At 37.2% G+C, this 23,620-nt stretch overlaps 1 long non-coding RNA gene across 2 annotated transcripts in view; it reads left to right on the top strand.

Annotated features, from left to right (window-relative positions):
• The window catches only part of LOC131507367 (uncharacterized), a 61,329-nt gene extending 43,688 nt beyond the window's left edge, over positions 1–17,641 (top strand). Inside the window, exons 4-5 of one of the 2 annotated variants that reach the window (XR_009259469.1) lie at positions 15,756–15,863; positions 17,532–17,641. This is a non-coding gene — a long non-coding RNA (uncharacterized LOC131507367). Of the gene's footprint in view, positions 1–15,755; positions 15,864–16,364; positions 16,914–17,531 lie in introns of those variants that run through there. The other variant, XR_009259470.1, reaches the window with a different exon arrangement.
• The last annotated feature ends 5,979 nt before the right edge of the window (positions 17,642–23,620 follow it).

Genomic DNA, 23,620 nt, shown 5'->3' with positions numbered 1-23,620 from the left:
CAAGAGTCAGCTCTGATGTCCAGCCAGTAGATCCAGCTTTCAATTAAGTCCGTCAAGATAAGGGGCAGTGGACTGGCTACCTTCTGTCTGCAGTGGCGATCTGGTTTCCTCATGGCTGGAAGCATGCTTTTTTGCCATGACCCAATTAATAATGTCTACCTGGTATGAAATAACTTTACTGAGAACACAGTCCCCAAGACATATTTTTGTGGTCAGTTGATTTAAAGTTATGTACCATCTCTTCACTCCTTTTCCTGTTGCAGAACCCTATCATCATGGAAAGGGGAAGTCCAGCCATTGTAATAATCATACTGATGGACATTTCTTTGATTGTTACAAAATATCAAGCATTGCATTAAATACAGGAGTGATCCTCCTCACATTGCAAAGAAGGAATGATGGCTCTCCTGAAATTACACTTGATCTTAGCCAAAGGCCGAGAAGCGATCTCCTGAAATTATAAATGAGAAAACTGAGGCTCAGAAAGACTAAGTAATTTGTCCAATGTCATAGTTCCAGTAAGAGTCTAAATTATATTCATGTTCTCATTCATTCATTCATTCATTCACTCATCATTAGAGTACTGATACCTAGATTCCCTAATTTCACATCTAGATTCAAAGAAGCACTAATATTCGTGAACTGTAAGGACTCCCCTTCTCCCAAACTCCATCGTTTTCAAAACTTTTTTGCTTTAGGTCTTTTATATGGACCTTGCTTGTCCAGCAGTGAAACCACGATACTTATAAATACAAAGAAATGAAAGAAAACCAATTAGTGATGCACCCTCAGTCCTGCTTGATGGAGCCACCTTGAAAACACTTCCCATGCTGACGCTCTGACTTCCTATACTGTGTTGGGTCAAAGAAAACAGATATCTTCAACTTCAGAGAGGGCGCTGAAGGCAGTGGTGTAGATTTGAACTCCCAACTCATAAAAATTTGGTGATCATGACCCTAGTCTGATAATCCTGGAAATGATCTCTTTTTGGGTAGGCATCCCAGAGGAGCTTTCTTCTTTTTTTGAGTTCCCAAACACTTTTGGGGAATGCGTAATGATTACTTTCCCTCTACCAACTGGCCAGACATTAATGCTGAAACATGTTCCAATATCTTAAACATGGAATCAGTGGTATTTTTATTCAGAGCAGTTGCTGGAAATTTGGTCAGTTTTGCTTCTCAGGAATTTAGCTAGGAATTTTTTTATTTGTTTCGCCTCTCTTCCACATGACAATGTATCTTTTATTCCCTGATAGGGAGTGGAGTGGTGTTTGTGCATTCCAGGGTATACCTTTTCAAAAGAGCTGATTAGGATGATTTCTAATTGAAATAAATAAAGTATTTCACCAGATCCTGCAAACAACAGCCTGCTTATACTCAGATTGTCTTCATGCTGTGGGAGGAAAAGAACCAGTGGGATTATTTGAAGTTTTGCTATTGCTGTCGGGTGGGGGGGGGGGGGGCAGGGAGAGCAGCTTTGAATGAAGAGGCATCTTTCTTCAAATGCTATATGTCTGAGACCTGCCAAGGCTGGAGGGATTCTTTCATTCAAACACCGAATATTTTGCAACTACTCTATGGTCTACCAGATGTTCCTCAGCGCCTCCAGGCTGGGCCAGTGTCTGCTGTTCTTGCTGCTTTTAGAGGTCTGACTGGGAACCCTCTGCAAGATTAGAATATGGTGCTAATGAGGCCTGAGCCACAGGTGTGGGCCAGTCAGCTTCTCACAGAGAAAAGCTTTGTCCATTAGCCTCAGTTTACATCTAGCCTCTGCCAGCCATTCTACAAATGGGTCAGAAAAGGAACCAAGTGAGTGAACATATGGTGATGAATGAGGAATTCATTCCACTCTGGGAAAATCAAAAGCACAGGACTTTCACCTCCGAAGGTTATAGTAACATCTTTGTAAGTGTGGGCCAGTACGTGGTAATTAACAGGAGGCAGGCATTTTGTGTCAAAATATAAAGCTACACAAAAGTACCTGTTATGGACACAAAGGAGACATGGTTTTTATACTCATGCTGTCCAGAAGGAAAATGAAGAATTTAATTGAACATATACTTATCGAGTGCCTAATATGGTCAACCCCTCTTTAGGTTGCTGAGTGGGACACTCAGATGAGCCTCTGTCCTCAAAAAACTTAACGTTGGTAGAAAATGGAAGTGAAATAGGTACAAAGAAAACTATAACACAGAAAGCATAAGGTGGGTTATGAAAGGTACAAATAAAATGCCCCAGGAATTCTTGGAGTGAGAGATCACAATTACAGAATCCACTGCTGGTCTCCCCAATATTCATTCCCCTCTATTTTCTTTTCTAACAGATCTCTGATTTTGTTTACTATCTACAGTTCTTCACACAATTGTAGGTTCCAGGGAAACTGACTTCCTGTCTAGCTTCAGAGGATTTAAGCTAATTAGTCTAAGCCAATCATGGGAATCCTATTATTCTTCCTGTGCATAATGGTTATGCACCCAATTCTGGCCAATAATGATTGTGGGGGAGAGGCTGGGGAGTTAGTGGGTTTCTGGGAAATGTTTCCTTACTCTCTAGCAAGAGGGAGAATGGATCCTTTTTTTCTCTCTGTATGTCGTCATGACCTGGCCCGATGCCTGGCATTGCTGCAGTCATCTTAACATCAGCCTGAAGAAAAAGCCAACCCATAGGGCAACACACTGTAAGAGAACTTCAGCAGGTTTGAGTGAGGTCTTCTGTTACTTGAAGGTGAACTTTATACAAGTTGCATTCACTTAGTGGGGGTAAGAAACATTTTATGAGCACTGAAGAACAGATACAATTTTGATCACTAGAGTACAGGCAGTAAAATATATTAGGTGATGGGGTGGTGATAGTGAGGTGGGAATAATTTAGGTTAAGAAAAAATCAAAAGAAAGGCACAGAGATTTGAAGCATTCAAGTATGTTCATCCAGGCTGGAATCTGATTTTTTCATGCATGCTTCACTTCATTCTATTAGGAATATAGACCCTAATATAGGAGAGATATTGTTAAAAAATAATTATAAAAAGGGAAAGAATAAGATGCATGAGAGATAAAAATACAAAAATAATGAAAGTTCAATACCTCCACAAGGATGTTGAAGAGAAGGAAAATGGACACATGTGGGAAAGTTATAAAATCCTACACAGTCACCAGATTTGAATATGACTGTCAAATTCCTGGTGATCAAAATAAAAAGGAAAGCTGGTTAATTGCATCATTTCATATTTGGAGAAAACATGCCAGTTCCTTGAGAGAATTTATTTATGTGAATATTTATATGTGGAACAACGGAAGATGTAAAGGATGATGTCCCCATCAAATTCTCTACAGGGAATTCATCATTGGTTCCTTTAAAAATATCTATTTGTTGGGGCGCCTGGGTGGCTCAGTTGGTTAAGTGTCCGACTTCAGTTCAGGTCACGATCTCGTGGTCTGTGAGTTCGAGCCCCGCGTCGGGCTCTGTGCTGACAGCTCAGAGCCAGGAGCCTGCTTCCGATTCTGTGTCTCCCTCTCTCTCTGCCCCTCCCCTGTTCATGCTCTGTCTCTCTCTGTCCCAAAAATAAATAAACGTTAAAAAAATTTTTTTTAAATATCTATTTGTTTATTTGTGTGTGTGTGTGTGAGAGAGAGAGAGAGAGAGAATGCACACAGGCAGTTCTTGATCCCACGAACCGTGATATCATCACCTAAGCAAAAATCAAGAATTGAATGTTTAACCAACTAACACAGGTGCGCCTCGTCATTGGTTCTGATGCTGTTTTCAACTAAGCACAAATCAAGGTATGTAAAGTACTTGGTGGAGTCTTGAGAACAGAAGCAGAAAAGATAAGTTGAACCATATGGTGAAGCAATTTGGGTGACAGGGTAAGAGCTTTAGAATTCATTTCATGGTCAATGGGAAAATGGAGTTTGAGGATCAAATGAAAGTTATTATAGCTGATCTCCTGTAGAGTTTAATCTATTAATTATCTGTGAGTAACATCGGAAGAAGACAACCATGGAGACAGGGAGGAAAGGAAACAAACTAATATAATTTCAAGTGCTTATTAGATGCTAGGCATTACTTATGGTAGTTTAAAGAAGTATGACATCACATTTTTAAAAAAAACCTATTGATGATCATTTGAGTTTTCTCCTTCATTTTGTAACTATGATGAATTATGTTGATTGATTTTCACAAAGCAACCTTTTATTCCTGCAAGAAACTCACTTAATCATAACATATTAACTCAAAAAAAAGTCACTTGGCTGGGGCGCCAGGATGGCTCAGCATCCGACTTTGGCTCAGGTCATGATCTCACAGTTCATGGGTTCCAGCCCCACCTCAGGTTCTGCACTGACAGCTCCGAACCTGGAGCCTGCTTCTGATTCTGTGTCTCCCTCTCTCTCTGCCCCTCTCCCACTTGTGCTCTCTCTGTCAAAAATAAGCAATTAAACATTTGGGAAAAGAGTCACTTGGATCAATTTGCTAATTAATATTTGTTTAGGATCTATGTTTATGAGACAGATTGTCTTGTGCTTATAATATCCTTATAAAACTCAACATCCAAAAATTGAATAATCCAATTAAAATGGGCAAAAGACATGAATGGACATTTTCCCACAGACATATGGATGGCCACATGAAAAGACACATGAAAAGATGCTCAACATCATTCATCATCAGAGAAATACAAATCAAAACTACAATGAGCTATCACCTCACACATATCAGATTGGCTAAAATAAATAATACAAAAAACAACGGGGGTTGGCAAGGATGTGGAGAAAGAGCAACCCTCCTCCACTGTTGGTGGGAACGCAAACTGGTGCAGTCACTGTGGAAAACAGCATGGAGGTTCCTCAAAAAGTTAAACATTGAACTATTCTACAATCCAGCAATAGCACTATTAGGTATTTACCCAAAGAATACAAAAATACAAATTAAAGGGGTCCATGTGCCCTGATGTTTATAGCAGCATTATCTACAATAGTCAAATTATGGAAACAAAAGCCCAAATGGCCATTGATTGACAAATGGATAAAGAAGATATGGTACACACACACACACACACACACACACTGGAAGATTACTCAGACATCAAAAAGAATGAAATCTTGCCATTTGCGACTATGTGGATGGAGCTAGAGAGTATTATTACTAAGTGAAATAAGTCACAGAAAAACAAATACCATATGATTTACTCATATGTGGAATTTAAGAAACAAAACAAACAAGCTTAGGGAAGAAAAGAGAGGGAGAAAGAGGCAAACCAAGAAACAGACTCTTAACTATACAGAACAAACTGATGGTTACCAGAGGGGAGATGGGTGGGGCATGAGTGAAATAGGTGTTGGGGATTAAGGAGGGCACTTGTGATAAGCACAGGGTGACATAAGGAAGTGTTGAATCACTAAATTGTACACCTAAAGCTAATATTACAGTGCATGTTAACTAACTGGAATTTAAATAAAAACTTAAAAAAATCCTGGATATCTTCTAATGTTTGGTTTATGATGGCTTCATAAAATTAACTGCAAAGTATTTCCTCTTTTTTTATTCTTCGGAAGAGTTTATTCAGATTGGTGCTATTTCTTCCCTAAACGAAGAATTCCTTGCTAGCTATCTGAGTTTGAAGATTCTTTTTGGGAAGGCTTAAAATGTAAAACCTTGTATTGTGAGTAACTTGTTCCGTGAGTGTTCTGCAAGATGAGCAAACAATTTTTTTTTTAATTTTTTCTAGCGTTTATTCATTTTTGAGAGACAGAGAGAGACAGCGAGTGGGGGAAGGGGCACAGAGAGAGGGAGACACAGAATCCGAAGCAGGCTCCAGGCTCTGAGCTGTCAACACAGACTCCAATGCAGGGTTTGAACCCATGAACCGAGCGATCATGACCTGAGCTGAAGTCAGACACTTAACTGATTGAGTCACCCAGGTGCCCCACAAACATTTCTTTTTTATTTTTTTTAATTTTTTTTTAACGTTTATTTATTTTTGAGACAGGGAGAGACAGAGCATGAACAGGGGAGGGTCAGAGAGAGGGAGACACAGAATATGAAGCAGGCTCCAGGCTCTGAGCTGTCAGCACAGAGCCCGACGCGGGGCTAGAACTCACAGACCACGAGATCATGACCTGAGCCGAAGTCGGCCGCCTAACTGACTGAGCCACCCAGGCACCCCCCCCCCCCAACAAACATTTCTAATGAATTTTAACTTGATAAATGAGCAATGTCTTGCAATACAAGTAGTACATGATGCTGAATGTCACATGATTACAACTGAGCCAATGGTTCTTGAAATTTGCTTTCATATGTGAGTGCTTTGGATTACAAACATATTTCTGGAATGAATTATGTTCTCAAAACAAGGTTTTACTGTGTGTCTATATGTGTGTATTTACTTTGTAGATTTCTTGTGTCAGCTTTGGTAAGGTATGTTTTTCTAGGATTTTATACATTTCATTGAAATTATTAATTGTTGGCATACATATATTTTTAATATCCTTTTAATTATCCTTACTTTCTGTAGGGTACATAATGATGCTCCTGGTTTCATATATCATGTGGGTAATTTTTACCTTCTTTTTCTTGATCAATCTTCTTGAGATTTATCAGGCTTATTTATCTTACATAGGTTTATTTTTCAAAAGATTAATTTTTGGCTTGTTGATTTTCTCTATTGCACATATGTTTTTGTTTAGTTAACTTCTGCTGATATCTTTATTATTTCCGTCCTTCAAGCATAATTTGTTGCATTTTTTTGAGACTGATATTTAGATCACTAAATTTCATCTTTTCTAGTAAGTATAAAAAAGGATATGATGTAAGATGTCCTGTATATGCTATTGTAACTATACCCACACGTTTTAATATATCATATTTTTTATCAATTAAAAATATTTTCTAATTTCCATTGTAATTTCTTCTTTGACCCCTCAGTTACTTATATGTATCTGTTCCAAACATTTGGGTTTTTAGAAGTTATTTTTTTGTTAATGATTTCTGCCTCAGTTTTGTTGTGTAAAAAAATATATTCTGAATGATTAAAAGTCTTTGAAATGTACTGGAGCCTACTTCATGGTGAACCATACGGTTGAACTTGGTAAATGTATTCTACATAAGTGTGGAAAAGGATGTGTAAATTGTATTTGTTGGATACAGTGCTCTTGTGCCAATTAGTTCATATTGATTCATCTTGCTGTCCAATCTTCTATACCCTTACCATTTTTTGTCTACTTATGCTATAAGTTACTGAGAAGCATACTCTAGTATCCCAGTATAGTTATAATATATAATAATACGTAAATATATTATGATATATTACATATAATACACATTATGTGATTATATCATATATTATTAATGCTCAGCTATGATTTTTTTTTTACTATAATTCTATTTCTTAGAAGAAAACTTAAATCAAACAGTGGGAAGATTAAGTTTATGTCATCAGCGCTCCTGGGTGGCTCAGTCAGTTAAGCGTCGGACTCTTGATTCCGGTTCAGGTCATGAGCTCACGGTGAGCTTGTGAGATCAAGCCCCACATCAGGATCTGTGCTGACAGAATGTAGCCTACTTGGGATTCTCTCTCCCCTTTTCCCTGCCCCTCCCCCACTTATGCTCACTCTCTCTCTCTCTCTCTCAAATATATATAAATAAACATAAAAAAGTTTATGTCATCATGCATTAACTGTATACAGTTACAATACAAATTTTAAGCCAAGTTTTGGGGAGGCTACAGTTACCCTCTGTAATAGAATAAGGTTTATTGTGAACTTTAGCCTAGATATCAACCAGGCATGATCTTGAGACAACAGTCAGAAAGCTTTGGGATTTCTGAAGTGGCTACTTCCCTTGTGTCGAGGTGAAAAAATTATGGAGAAGGCCCATGCTTTTGGAAAGGCAGCAGAAAGCCCTGACCTGCTGGGGAGGGGGCAATCCTTAAGTTTTCAGGTATGAATGGAACTACAGGCATGGTCTTGGCTCTTAGGGTGATCTTCCTTCCCCTTTACCCTGTAATACAGCCTCTCTCTGACAAGGTTTGGGCTCTACTACTATGCAGCTAAGTGCATGGGAGAAAGTCTGAACTCAGTTGACTTTCAAAATACTGTGTTCTTTTTTTAAAGGAACCGAAGAAACACAGCAGGTTCCCTTGGAATCAGCTTCTGGCCCCGTGTCACATGGAATAGCTCTCCATCAGTGGACGGCAGGGAGCCAAAACCTGCACCGAGGGGCAAGCAATAAAATAAAAATCATATTTTCAAGATTTCTCTTCCCTGCTACCCTGGGTCATATTTGATTAATGGACTGCATTTATTTTAAAGGTGTGATTGCACACACGTTACCTATGCTGTGCCACTGTGCACTTGGCAGCGAGAAAGCTCGTTATGAATTCTGAAAATGCAGCAAGATGTTAGCGCCTCATTAATATGCCTAGGTGCAGATATCTGTCTTTTGTTTTATAATGCTATTTCATTTATATAGTGCCAGCACTTGACGGATATAAGAGACTCCATCCCCAGCTAGAGAGATTCCTAAATAAAACTAGCAAGTTATTGCAGAAGTAATCAGAGCAAAGGAGTTCAGGTTTTTGTGTCTCTCTCTATATGAGGCCAGTTCTTGAGTTTCATTTCAAATGTCTCTCCATGTGGACTCACTTAACTTGTTCCTTTCTTCTCTCACTGACAGCAAATACACCTGTTTTTACTTTTCTTTCTTTTTCCTCCCTTAATTCGGTTTAATCTGAAAATGCAGTTCGCTGCTATTTTGGTTCCACCAGCTTGAAAGCAGGCTCAAGAAAGTAAAACCTCATGGGGAATAGGGCCAAGCTGCTTGTACACATTGCTTTGTATAGAGAAGGGCCACCCCGAAAGTGGGGTGGCTTATGATGAGACTCAGTGGCCTAACTGCCATGAAGAAACGGGACATATGGAGTCATTTGAATTATCTTGAAGTCATCATTTCACTACCCTACTCCTAACCATCTTGAACAGGAAAAACTCAAACTCCTTGGGACCACATGCAGAATATTCAAGGCCCCAACCCACCTTTGTAGCCACAATCCTGTACCTTCACTTCAGACACATAAAGCTCCTTGCTACTTTCCAAGGCACTGTCTTGCTCTGTACTGTTTCCCTCCTCTTTGCCAGCACACAATTTCCTCCTTCAGTCTGCAACACATTTCCTCTCCTCTGCTTGGTGACTTCTTTCCAGGAATTTGCTCTTCTGTGAAATCATAAATCCCCATGTGGAGTTGTCCTCTATCTTTTCCATGTTTCTGTTTTACCTTGATAGAATAGGTATTAAAATGTCACTTACACTGAAAAACAGAAAAAAAAAATGCATCAGGAATTGACCTTGAGAAGCTGTATGACTTCTTAAACCTTTGTAGCTTCATGCCTATTACTTACTAATCCATTTTTCTGATAATAAATGAGAACAAATCCCTTTGAAAATCACTTACATCATACAATAAATTCTTTTTTTTATTTTTTGAGAGAGAGAGAGAGAGAAAGAGAGAGAGAGTGAGGGGCAGAAAGAGAGGGAGACAGAGGATCCAAAGCAGGCTCTGCACTGAGAGTACAAAGCCCAATGTGGAGCTCGAATTCACGAACCGGGAGATCATGACCTGAACCAAAATCAAGAGTCAGACCGCTTAACCCACTGAACCACCCAGGCGCTCCTACAGTAAATTCTTTATATGTCTCTAATCTTACTAGACTATGGTTGCCTGCAGGAGAAAGACTGTGCTTATTGTTTTTGCATCTCCAGTGCCCTAGCACAGAGTCTGGAAACAATAAGTTTTAAATAAATATATATATTGTGTGTGCCATGGCTGTGGGAACAGAACACATCCTTCGGCTCAGGTCATGGTCTCATTGTTCGTGAGTTCCAGCCCCAGGAGCAGGCTCTCTGTTGTCAACACAGAGTCCACTTCACATACTCCGTGCTCCTCTCTTTCTGCCCCTCCCCTGCTCACACACTCTCTCTTTCTCTCTCAAAAATAAATACATCTTTTGGGATGAGCATTGGGTGTTGTATGGAAACCAATTTGACAATAAATTTCAGATATTAAAAAAAAATAATAAAATAAAATAGAATATAAATAAATAAATAAATAATAAAATCATTTAAAAATTATATAAAAAAGAAATATTTGACTACGTATTTGAGATCATGGGAAATTCCGTATGAACAGAGGAATCCCTCAATATCACCCCGCAAGTTACTGAATTGAAACTTGTTGTTGTCAGTTCCACCCCTTTCCTCAAGCCAGGTGGGAATGGTTCTTCTAGCAATAACTGTAGCAATTCTACTGCTGAGATAAGGGGTCCTAAGCTGGAGTCCCCAGGCAGGCACTGTTTACCTGAAGGCTCACTAGTCACAAAGAGCTCTAAAATGCGTTCATTTGGCCTATCCTATGTTTTTTTAAAAATGAATTAGTTATTAACATCAAAAATCTGAAGATTTCACATAAAGATGTGAATTACAATCTTTTAGAGAAGAAGACCTACGGTGGTGCCACAGTGTCACATGGCAAAAATCAGATGGACATGTGCTGTCCCCATGTGCCAGAGACCTACCCCTCTCATCTCACCTGGCTTTCCCACTGTGTTAAAAGCCTCATGTCCATTGAGATTGTGTGGAGATTCAGTCCGTATGAACTCACAAGCATTTCTGAAAGGACGGGGTCCTTAGATTTCTTCAGAATTCCAAGGAGGGATATGAGCCTAAGTAGGCTTAAACTAGGTGAACTTATTTGGATAAAAATGCACATAGAATGCTATTGAGCCAAGAGAAGATTACTAAGATAAAACAGATCATAAAGTCATAAGTGAATGAGATTCATCATTTGTCAGTGACTCTGAGTGATTGGGTGGGAAATCAAGTGGGTTTTGAGTGGTGGATAGAGTTTTGTTATCATTACATGACTGATGTAGCTAAACACACACACACCGCACCCTGCAAATACATGTTCTTTTTTTTAAATGTTTATTTATGGGGGAGGGGAAGAGAGGGAAAGAGAGGGAGGGAATCCCAAGCAGGCTCCATGCTGTCAGGGCAGAGCCTGTGAGCACATGACCTGAGCTGAAATCAAGATTTGGACGCTCTGACTGAGCCACCCAGGCATCCCACAAATACACTTTCTAATGAAAAAAAAAACAACAACAAAAAAAAACATAGCAAATATTGAAAATACCACTCCAGTGATTTTAAATATTCTCAGTGAATACCTGAATGAGTGAATATGACTAAGATTAGGGTGATCCATAGAGTAATTACATAATTCAAGTCCATTGTAGATAATTATCCAAATTACAAATGACTCTGGAATTCCCATTTTCCTAAATTTGATCTTGATTTTGGAGTGGCAACCTCTCGCTGTTGATTGAGCACAGTTTAATTCCACTCATCCTGCTAGTTTTACTATTATTAAGGACAGCCTTTTAAATATAAGACTGAAATTGGCTTATTGTGTTTTATCATTGCTTTCTAGCTTAACAGGAGAATCCCTCTTTATTTCCCATCTCTGAACATTCATATTTATATTTATTCATTTTTAACTTTATTTATTTATTTTGAGAGAGAGAGAGCAGGGAGGGGCAGAGGAAGAGCGAGAGTGAGAGCGAGAGCGAGAAAGAGAGAGAGAGAGAGAGAATCCCTAGCAGGCTCCACACAGTCAGTGCTGAGCTTGATGGGGGGCTCAGACTCACCAACTATGAGATCATGACCTGACTGAAACCAAGAGTCGGACACTTAACCAATTGAGCCACCCAGGAGTCCCATCTCTGAACATTTTTAAGGAGTATAAAATATTATTAATTTGGGGTCTATTTGATCTTCCCAGTTTTTATTTAAGTTACATAATGCAGGAAAGACAAATTTTATTCTTTGTTTTCTGAGAGTTCTACTTAATAGAGATTTTGGTAAGTGAATGTCTCTCATTGAATTAAAACATAGTAATGATTTAGATAGAGATTTAAAACCTGCTTTACTCTCTACCTATAGTTAGATAAATCCTAAGTACTAGATATGAAAAGTAAATTCTATTTGAAAGAAAAGATGATTGAACACATTCTTCAGCAACTTGTCTCATTATTAGAAAATCTTTACTGCTATAAAATTCTTCCTTGTAACAAGGCAGGAATCGTTCATGCCAAAGATAAAGCTCATTTTCTTATCCATTTATAAATAGTGTATGTGATTCTGTCATGATGTCATCTGTATCAGTTGCAAAAAAAAAAAGTAAGAATACAGCTAGAAATTTCTTAAGTTAAAGAAAAATTCCTGGAGGACTGAATTCAAAGGCTTAAGAAATGGTAAATATAAAATGGAAGATGTCAAGTAGATGCTTTACCAGCAATACTTACTTCATTTGATTTCAAACACTTAGAGCAAGTCAAAAAATCAAAAGATATTTATTGCTGGCTTGGAGTTACATAAAATAACAGCATGACTTGGATATGATTTTGATTGAGTTTTCTTGGAGATATATAATGTAGTTTTATGGCAAATTTGGTAATGGAAGTTGTCAAGTGACAATGAAATAGTCTATTAATTCTTATTAAGTTTACCATGCCTATCTCAGAAGATGGCATGATAGTATATGCTTTGTAATACATATTCATTGGGGCTTTGTATAGAAGCTATTATTAGATGTTGGAAAAAGTTGCTACTCTATCTAACACTCTTCCCAATGAGATTGTTATTAAATTGAGGCATATTCTGCCACCAAAATCCTTAACAGCTCTTTCACCTTAAAATATTGATTACAAAATGGCAAGTGGTTTGCAGAGGCTAGACATGTGCTCTGTTGTCCCATGGTGGTCCTTTCAGATAGTGCCCTTCAGAGGTCACCTAATGGAACCCCTGAGAATTCCGTGGCAGTATCAGCTCTTGTAGATGCAAGCCACTTAATATATTTCATCAAATCTAATACTTCATCAATTATAAGCCACACTAATGGTTTATGTTCCATTAAGGAATAAAAGATGCTGCCAATTAAACTAAGACCCGCCACTGATTATAAGGCATTTCTGATTTCAGTCAGATGTGTTAAAACGTGAAAAGAAAATATATCTTCAAATGATAGGGAAAGTTATTAGCTATAGTCTTTGAGTTCTCTATTCCCAGGGCCTCTCACTTCCCCTCCTGAGTCATACAGTTTTGGAAAATGGTAATATGGCCATGTGTATTTAGAATAACTGGTGATGTAGAGTGTGCTTTTCTGTGTAACTGTTAACCTGGAAAAAATAACCGGTCACTTACTTAAAAATACATTTTTCAGTCTGAAATATTTTCCAGAAAGGTGTTGACTAAAGTCAGGCTTGTGTATAAGATGTTTTGAACAGTAGGACTTTTCTCCATCTGTCGCCAGTTTAGACTTTGGTTGTTTAGAGGCTGTAGATCTTTCTTCAGGAGTCCTGAGAGGCCCCCAGAGCCCTTGGACTGTTGCATTTAACTACATCTACATGGTCGCACAAGAAGCTATGTAGGCATGTTGTGTCTCTAAATGATGCAAAATACTGCTACAAAATTAAATACAAGTTATTTAATCTTTTTAAAAAAATTTTTTTTAACGTTTATTTATTTTTGAGACAGAGAGAGACAGAGCATGAACGGGGGAGGGGCAGAGAGAGAGGGAGACACAGAATCGGAAGCAGGCTCCAGGCTCTGAGCCATCAGCCCAGAGCCCGACGCGGGGCTCGAACTCACGGACCGCGAGATCGTGACCTGAGCTGAAGTCAGACGCTTAACCGACTGAGCCACCCAGGCGCCCCTAATCTTAATCTCATAATATTCATGACAACCTGTGAAGTAGATACTACTAGTATGTCTGCAGATGAAATTGAGGATTAAGAAATCCTTACGTGTTCGTGCTATGCAATTAGAAACTGGTGAACCCAAGATCCCAACCGAGTTTTGTCATCATCCAAAGATAGTTGTTTTTTTAATCACTCGGATGCCTCTCTCAGACACATCACGTTTTTATTTTTTATATGTATTCCATTACATTGTTTTATTTATTTAGTTTTACTCAAATTTGTTCTGGTAGTGCACCTTCCCTCCTTCACACATACATCATCCTACCCCAAATTATATACAGATGGAAGAAAGGTAAGATAGAAAGAAAGGAGGGGATGAGAGTTTTTATGCTATCAAGTGGTTTTAACTATACATTAGAAGGCAGGAGTTTTAGGTTTGATTTTTCTGCTCCTATGTTAATTTTGGTTAATTAAGTTTTTAAGAAGCTTCAGTTTACCATGAAATGAGTGATTCTTTGTAACAGTTTAGATAAGCAGATGTTCCACCCCACTCTCTTTTTTCTTTTCCTCCGTTGCATCAAATAAATGGCTTTATTTGGAAGGAAGCAAGAAGCAAACTTAGGCCTACTGCTATTGATCCTTTAGTGTTTTTCTAATGCCTTTATTTTACAGAGTGTGCAATCAGAGATGTAGGAATCTACCCAAAATCCAATGGGTAGTATTGGATGTGAGGAAAATGAGCACTAGTAAATGATATAGTTTGTGAAATGTCAAGGTACAGAATTTGGATGATACCAGTCCCAAAAAGTTAATGACAATATGCTCATCCTTTTAATGGAAACATTCCTAGGAGGCTCCTGGCTACATAATCCATCATACTGCAGGAGACTTGCTGACTTATACTTTGTGACGGGCCAGTGAGAAAAATATACAAACTCATACACCAATGTTGCAAATCAATTCTGCCGCAAAGTGGAAATAACTCTTGTACCAATAAGCAGTAAGATCTACGGGGGGAAAATCCTTTTCTGTATTTCCAACTTGCAGATAGAAAAAGAAGCCATCAATCATGCTGGAGAGCTTCCATTTCAGGGCTGTTGTTCTTAAAGACAAACCAGATGAAATCCGACAAGACCAGAATATGCAAAGGCCTTTGGATTTTTCCAGTCTTGGTGCAGGAAGGAAACAAGGAGAAGCAAGACATTCCCTCTTTTTCTTCTACATGTGAAACTTGGAGTCCAGCAAAGCTGCATACAGAGGCTCCATTTATTGTCAAAATGACTAATTAATCACTTCACAAATGGCTATTAATCATACATTAATGAGATAATCTCTTTGCTATGGTAAATAGAGGTTCTGTGGAAATCCTTTCTCCTTGGTACCCGGAGCAAGCCAAAAGCATGCAGAACTCAATTAATCTTGGAGCAGCATGGGGTGTTTGAAACCGCTCACAGTTTGAAAAGAAGCAAATAGCAAAGACATTTAAACTGTCCATATTTCACTGTGTAAATTCAGAAGCACTTAATCATCCCCTACACATTCTTTTGTTCCCTTTCTTTCTCTGTCATGTTATAACTGTGTTTTAAGCCTCCCCCATTTCTTTCCCCAAACTTGGTACACTGAAGTACAAACCAAAAAGATTGGGGCTTCTAAAAACTGATTCTCAGTCCTCTTGGATAAACAGACAGTGAGTAGAAACAACAGGCATAGAGATATGATAGTCCAGCAAAAGAACGCCTATATCTAGTTGCATAAATTATAACTTGAATGCCATCGCTTACTTACTAAGCAACATTTACGTTAGAATTTTATTTCTGATTCCAGATTTCCAGATGACCTAGGGAGGGAGAGTTATGACATGTGACTCAGTTAAATTCTGTATGAACAAAAGCCTCCATTTTTTATGATTGAGCACTTCAGTTCATTTAACAGACATCTACTGGGTATTTACTCTGTTCCAGGCACTAAGGATACAAATACAAATCAGTTTTATTTCTCTCCCTCACAGAGCTCATGGTATAGCGATAGAAATGAACTGCTGTTTGCCCAAAGGGGGTAAAGGAAGTGAGAAGAGCCAGTGTGAGGCATGAACACATGAAAGAGCATGATGTGTTAGGTAAGTTGATGGTTAAGTAATCAAGGAATGCTAGATATTGGCTCTCTGGGGAGGAGGCTGAATATAAGTAGGGATTGATGTTGGAAAGGAGGTTGCGGCCAGATTGTGAAGAATATGGTCCACCATTCTAAATGCACTGGGAAGTGACTAGAAGTTTTTGCTCAGGGAACTGACATGATTTGTGTCAGAACTTTGAGCCCAAGGCCATACCTGATAAAAACTTACATGTCTTGGAAAGGGTCTGAGCAGATTTTGCACATGGGAGGGACATGACTAACTACACCCACGAGGGCTGATTGCAATGAATTTATTAATGGCCCCAATTCTTCCCCACTCCCTGGATCCACACCCTGTTCACCATCAAATTTTGTAGTGTCCTTCCTCCCTCTGTGGGCTGGGTTCCTGCCCTATGGTCACATGATTTATTGGCATGTTGTCATTTCTGGCTCATTCTAAAATAAAGTTTTAACTCCAGTTACCTCCTTCCTTTTGCCCACTCAGGCTGTATTTGGATATCAAAACATGGTCAGCTGCCCAAGCTTCAGTGGGCTCTGGAGGAAAAAGGAATGTGCTCTGGGGTGTCACTAATGGAGGATGCAGAGGAGGAAAAGGGTACCTCAAGTCTGGTTCCAATTCTCCATCAGCAATGGCTGTCGCTCATTTTGCTGTCTAATAGTCTAAGAACACATACATTTAGCTACTGAAAAAAAAATGGATTCTTTTCTCAAGATTACTTAGTCTCAAGAATCCTGAAATTTATATGTTATTTCTTCCAAAATAAAAACCTTGGCCTTATTATACTAAATAGCAATTTGTCTCTTTCCTGGGCCTGGGTTACATTTACAAATTCTCTTGTTCTAATTGAAAATTTTTCCTGTGAACCATATGAGACAAATGTAACCAATTAAACACAATTTCTCTGATTCTTAAAAAATGTCCTGCTTAGTTGTGGAGGAGTGTTGGGTGGGGAGTATTTGATGCATCTCTTAGCCTTTCCTTATTTTTTCCTCCCTCCATTTTTTTACTTTAAATGCAAAAGGAACACATAGAAAGGGGTTTTCTGTATTTTTCAAAAAAACTAACTTTAAAAGGTATAGTTCATATACAATAAAATGCACTCATTTTATTTTATTTTTTTTTATTTTTTTATTTTTAATTTTTTAATATATGAAATTTACTGTCAAATTGGTTTCCATACAACACCCAGTGCTCATCCCAAAAGGTGCCCTCCTCAATACCCATCACCCATCCTGCCCTCCCTCCCACCCCCCACCAACCCTCAGTTAGTTCTCAGTTGAAAATGCACTCATTTTAAAATGTACATTTGATGAGTTTTGACAAATGACTCATCCACGTAACTACCATCACAATCATTATACAGTATACTTCCATCACCTGAAAAGTTTCCTTGTGCCCCACCTCATGCAGTTTCTAGCCCCAAAACCTAGCCCCAGGCAACCACTGATCTGCTGTCCATGCAGATTAGATTTATATTTTCTAGCATCTCATTAAATGGAAACCTACATTACATACACTTGCATCTGATATTCTTGTTTAGCATAATGACTTTGAGATATTGTATAAGCCCGTTTTTTGTAACTGTTGATTAGTTTTCATTTTTTTTTTTATGTACAATAATTTGTTCATTCACCTGTCTGGATATTCCAGTTTGGAGCTATTGTGAATATGGCTCCTATGGACATTTATATGCAAGTCTTTGTATGGACATATGTTTTCATTTCACTTGGGTAAATACCAAAGAGAAGAATTATTGGGTCACATGGTAAGTGTATGTCTAATTTTATAAGAAACTGCCTAATTGTTTTCAAAGTAGATGTACAGTTTTCAATTCTTATCAATGTGTATAAGAATTTGTTTCTCCACATCCCCACCAACATTTGGTATTGCCAGTCTGTTGAATGTTAGCCATTCTTTAAGCTGTGTGCTGGGATCTTATTGAATCTGAATATCCCTAACAACTAATGATACTGAACATGTTTTCATGAACTTACATGAATTTGTATATTGTTTTGGTGAAATGTTTGTTAAAATATTTTCCTATTATTTAAAAAGTCAGGTTGTTTGCCTTCTTAACAGTTCTTTTTATATTCTGGAAATGAGAAGATATCCTTTATTGGGGCTCCTGGGTGGCTCAGTTGGTTAAGCGTCCAACTTCAGCTCAGGTCATGATCTCACGGTTTGTGGGTTTGAACCCCGCGTCAGGCTCTGTGCTGACAGCTCGGAGACTGGAGCCTGCTTCAGATTCTGCGTCTCCCTCTCTCTCTGCCCATCCCCTGCTCATGCTCATGCTCTGTCTCAAAAATAAACAAAACATTTAAAAAAAATTTTTTAAAAGAAGATATCCTTTATGAAATACATTTTTTTTGCTAATATTACTTCATGGTCTGTAGTTTGCTTTCTATTATATTAACAATGTTTATTAGAAAGAAAATTTATTTTTTTTGTCCTAAGAAAAATTTATTTTTAATGAAATGCAATACATTAATTTTTCTTATAGTTTATTTTTTTGTATCTTAAGAAATTTTTACGTAACCCTATTTTTCTAGAAATTTTATAGTTTTATACCTAAAATTTAGGTTTATGATTCATTTTGAATCAACTTTTGCATATGGTATGAGGTATGAGTCAAACATCATATTTTTTTGTATATGGCTATTCAATTTTACCTGCACCTTTTGTTGAAAGGAATGTCCTTTTCTTTTTTTTTTTTTTAAAGGAGTGTCTTTTTCTGATCTAAACTACATTGACATTTTTGTTAAAAATCCATTAACCATGTACATGTGTGTGGTCAATTCTGGACTCCCTATTCCATTTCATTAAATTTTATTCTTGCCTCAAAGCTGTTGCTTTATAGTATGTCTTAAAATCAGTCCTCCAACTTTATTCTTCTTTTGTAAAATTGTTTTAACTTTTCTAAATACACTGCCTTCCCTTATATTTATAAAAGTTAGCTTGTCAAATTCTACACACACACACACACACACACACACACACACAAAACCCAGAAAACAAAAAACAGAGATTTTGACTGTATTCTATTGAATCTGTAGATCAATCTCAGGAGAATTAACATGTTAACAACATTTGGACTTCTGTCCCGGAACAAAATATATCTCCATTTATTTAGGACTTTTAAAATTTCTCTCAGTAATGTATTATAGTTTTCAGTATTTCTGAAACTATGTATCTCTCCATATTTCGTGTTTTTAATGCTATGTAAATGATAATATATTTTCATTTCTACTTTTTAATATAAACATAATATATAAAATATAAAATATAAAGTTTTTATTAACAAACTTTGTTAGAATAATTTTAGACTTACAGAAAAATTGAGCAGATATTACAGAGACATCCTATATATAACACTACCCCTCCCCCAACAGTTTCTTATTATTAACATCTTATATTGATATGGTACATTTAGCATAGTTAATGAACCAATATTGACACATTATTATTCATTAAAATCTCTAGTTTATTGAGATTTCCTTAGTTTTTACATAATGTTCTTTTTTCTGTTCCAGGATCTATACAGTATACTACATTGCATTTACTTGTCATATCTGAGGCTCCTCCTAGCTATGACAGTTTCTTGGACTTTCCTCATTTTTGATGACCTTGACAGTTTTGAGGAGTACTGGTTGAATATATTGTAGGATGCCTCTCTATTAGAATTTGTCTGAAGACTTATCATGATTAGACTGGGATTATGGGTTTTAGAGAGGAAGACCACAATGGTAAGTTGCCATTTACATCACCTCATATTGTTGAAATCAGAAACAAATGGAGAACAGCATTGAGAATTCCCTACATGGACAAAACTAGTTTGGTCACACAAACAAAACTTAAATTTCTTATTTTGCAAGACTAACTTGACCTGGGTCTTTTCTTCCCTATGCTTCTGAAAATTCTAAGCAAAACTTGAACTGTTTCCCAAGGTTGATATGAGGTAACCAATGACCAATTCCTTATTATTTAAGAAAACTCCAATGTTAACTAATCACTGTGAAGAATAAATAGTCACTGTCTTCCCACTATATAAAGGTGCTTTATAACAGTATAATCCTGAGCCTCGATCCATGTTTTGGTTGGAGGGCACCCAGTTTGCAAACTGTCTTTTTGGTTGTGTGCACAATAAACTTTTACTAATTGCTAATTTGGTGTTTCACTGGTTTTACTTTGGCTATTTCTGAACTTTTAACAATATCAAGGGTACCTACTGCGAATGTGATTTGTGACTATTTATGTTGACCTTGTTCACCTGGCTGAAAGAGTGTTCATCAGTTTTTTCTACTGTAAAATTACTATTTTTTAAAATACCTTTTCCTATAATCTACTTTTCAGAGGTAAGTCACTATGCACAGCACATACTTAAGGGGTGGTAAGATATGGCACCCCTACTTTAGGGTAGAGTCTCTATATAATTTATTTGGAATGCTTGTGTAGGGGAGATTTGTCTCTTCTTCCCCACTTGTTAATTTATTCAATCACTTATGTTACTAAAGACTCATGGGTATTGAGGTATAATCCAACACTATTTAATTCAATTTTTGCTCAAATTATTCCAGCTTTGGCTATTGGGAGTTCCTTCAGTTGGTTCCCATGGCTCTTTGACATACACCCATCAATTTTTTGTTTGTTTTTGAGCACCTTCTTACTTTCTGGCCCTACAAGGTGCTCAAGGCTCATCTTGTATATTTGTTGCCCCAGTACTAGAGTCAGCCATTTTGCCAAGGAGAATAGATTCTGGTTTTGTTTTGTTTTGTTTTGCTTTGCTTTGTTTTGTTTTGTTTTGTTTTCTAAGAATAGCATTAAAACCCAAAATCTGGGTTCTAAGTATGCTTGTTGTTACTGGGTGTTGTTTCTTTTCAACCCTCTCAGCTAATTCAGTAAAAAATATGCATGCAAATATTAGCTTGTGTATATATACATGTACACACACAGAAAAAATCTTTCCCTATATGTAACAATCTCAATATTAAGTTAAACATGAGTCTTACTGATGTCTCCAGCTCTAATCAATTAGCACATGGATCATTCTGTGAATCTCTGTAAATTCTCATGCCAACAGTGAAAAACCTATATTACACCATGTTTTATCCATTTTGTTCAATTCCTGTGTGTATGTATAGCAGTGTCAGGATTGTTAACCCATACCTCTGTGGAAAATAACTTTATCAAGTAAGTTACACTTATGGGCAGTTTCATTTGTCTTTAGTCTTATAGATCCCATTGATTTCCAAAGTTACTTAAGTCGGCACCTTGTTTCCCAACCTGTTTCATACAGTTAGATTCTCTTGCCACAATCTTTATTTTTTCCTGGGATCCTCTGACCTCCTAAGTGATTTTTTAAAATGTACATACATTAAAATTTACTTTTTGTGCTGTAGCATACTATAGGTTTTGACAAATGCATAGCATCATGTATCCACCATTACAGGGTCATACAGAATAGTTTCACTGCCCTAAAAATCCCCTGCACTTCACAGGGGAAATATGTTTCCCTATCTTCCCTCCCCTTGGCAGCCACTGATACTGTTACTGTCTCTATAGTTTTGGCTTTTTCAGAGTGTCACGTAATGGGAATCATACAGTATGCAGCCTTTTCAGATTGGCTTCTTTCAATTAGCAATATGTAATTAAGGCTTGTCCATGATTTTTTTGTGGCTTGGTAGCTCATTTCTTCTTATCACTGAATAATATTCCATTGTATGAATGTGCCACAGTTTGTTTCCCATTCACCATTGAAGGACATTTTGGTGGCAATCATGAATAAAGCTGTTATAAACACTCACATAATGTGAAACATACAAAAGGTATAGACCTAGGTTTTCAACTCATTTGAATAGTTACTTAGGAACATGATTGCTGGATTGTATGGTGAGATTATATTTAGCTTTGTAAGAAAATGTCAGAATGTCTTCTGAAGTGGCTGTGCTGTTGTGCATTTTTATCAACAGCAAATGAAAATTCCTATTGCTCCACATCCTGTCAACATTTGATATTGTCAGTTTTTTTGGATTTGGGCAATTTTTTTAAAGTTTATTTATTTACTTTGAGAAAGACAGAGAAAGCATGAGTGGGGGAGGGGCAGAGAGAGAGAGAGAGAGAGTCCAGCGCGGGGTTGATGTGGAGCTCAATCCCACAACCACAAGACCATGTCCTGACCCTAAATCCAGAGTCAGATGCTCAACTGACTGAGCCACCCAGGTCCCCCATGGATTTGGGCCATTTTAATGGGTATGTAATGTTATCTCATTGCTTCAGTTTGCAGTTCCCTCAGTATATATGATATTGAGCATTTGTTTCATATGTTTATTTTCTATCTATATATCTTATTTGGAGCTGTGTCATTCAGATCTTTTACCTACTTTTTAATTGGGTTGTTTTACTATTGTTCAGTTTTAAGAGTCTTTTATATATTTTGGAAACAAGTTCTTTATCAAATATGTGTTTTGTTAATATCTTTTCCCAGCTGTGGTTAGTTTTTTTATTCTCTTAATAGTGTCTTTTTCCTAACAGAAACTTAATTTTCATAAAGTCCACCTTTTCTTTTCATGGATCATTCCTCTGATATTGTGTCTAAAAAGTTCTTCACCAAGCGCAGATCACCTAAATTTTGTCCTGCAATATCTTTTAGAAGTTTTGTAGTTTTGTGTTTTGCTTTTAGGTCTCTGGTCCATTTTGAGTTAATTTTTATGAAAAGCGTAATGTCTGTGTCTAGATTCATTATTTTTCATATGGACATTCAATTGCTTCATCACCATTTGTTGAAAACCTATTCTTCCTTCATTGAATTAACTTTCATTCTTTGTTGAAGATGAGTTGACTATATTTGTGTGGGTGTCTTTCTAGGGTTTTTATTCTTTTCTATTGATCTATATGTCTCCTGCCGCCCTACCCTAATACCATGCTATCCTGATTACTGTAGCTTTATAGCAGGTCTGGAAGTTGGGTAATGTTAGTCTTCCAACTTTGTCTTACTCTTCAGTATTGAAGAGAAACACCTATTCTGGGTGTTTCAGCTTTCCATATATACAGGTTACAATCATTTTGTATCCGCAAAATAACTTACTGGAATTTTGATTGGGATTTCAGTAACTCTATATAAGTCAATGGGGGAATTAATGACTTCTTGACAATATTGGGTCTTCCAATCTGTGAACATGGAACATATCTCCATTTCTTAAAAGTTTCTTTTATTTCTTTCATTGTAGTTTTCTACATATATATCCTTTATACATTTTAATAGAATTATCCCTAAGTACTTAATATTTTGTTATACTTACATGAACTTTAGATTAAATCAAAGCCCTGGACAAAGCATTTGACTAAAATTTGTATTCTTGTCAATTAAATAAAGGGAGTAAGGCCTGTGAAAGGAGAGTTGACCTAAGAAATACAGGGGCCTATCCTTAATGCCTAAAGCTGAGGGCATGGTGTGGAGTAAGGGTTGAAGAGTTGGGGGCAAAGAAGGCTGTCTTATGGAAATGGGTCTAATTGCATCATTTATGTTCAAAAATAACTTACATCTAGCCTCATCAGTCAGCTAGAATCATATCATACAAGATCATGATAAATTAGTAAGGACCTATGCGTTTGAAACATATTTATGACCTATTAATTAGTTGGGGTGATCATTTACAGATGGAGTGATTGTTCCCCGTTATCCATAAATCATGTACTCTCCCTTTTATACTACTTGAACACTCTTTGTTAAATATAATCTTTAA

The sequence above is a fragment of the Neofelis nebulosa genome, chromosome 3 (assembly GCF_028018385.1).
Source record: "Neofelis nebulosa isolate mNeoNeb1 chromosome 3, mNeoNeb1.pri, whole genome shotgun sequence".
In the NCBI taxonomy this organism is placed as follows: Eukaryota; Metazoa; Chordata; class Mammalia; order Carnivora; family Felidae; genus Neofelis; species Neofelis nebulosa.
Note: the sequence above shows the minus strand (reverse complement) of the source record. Positions and strands in the feature narration are given on the sequence as shown.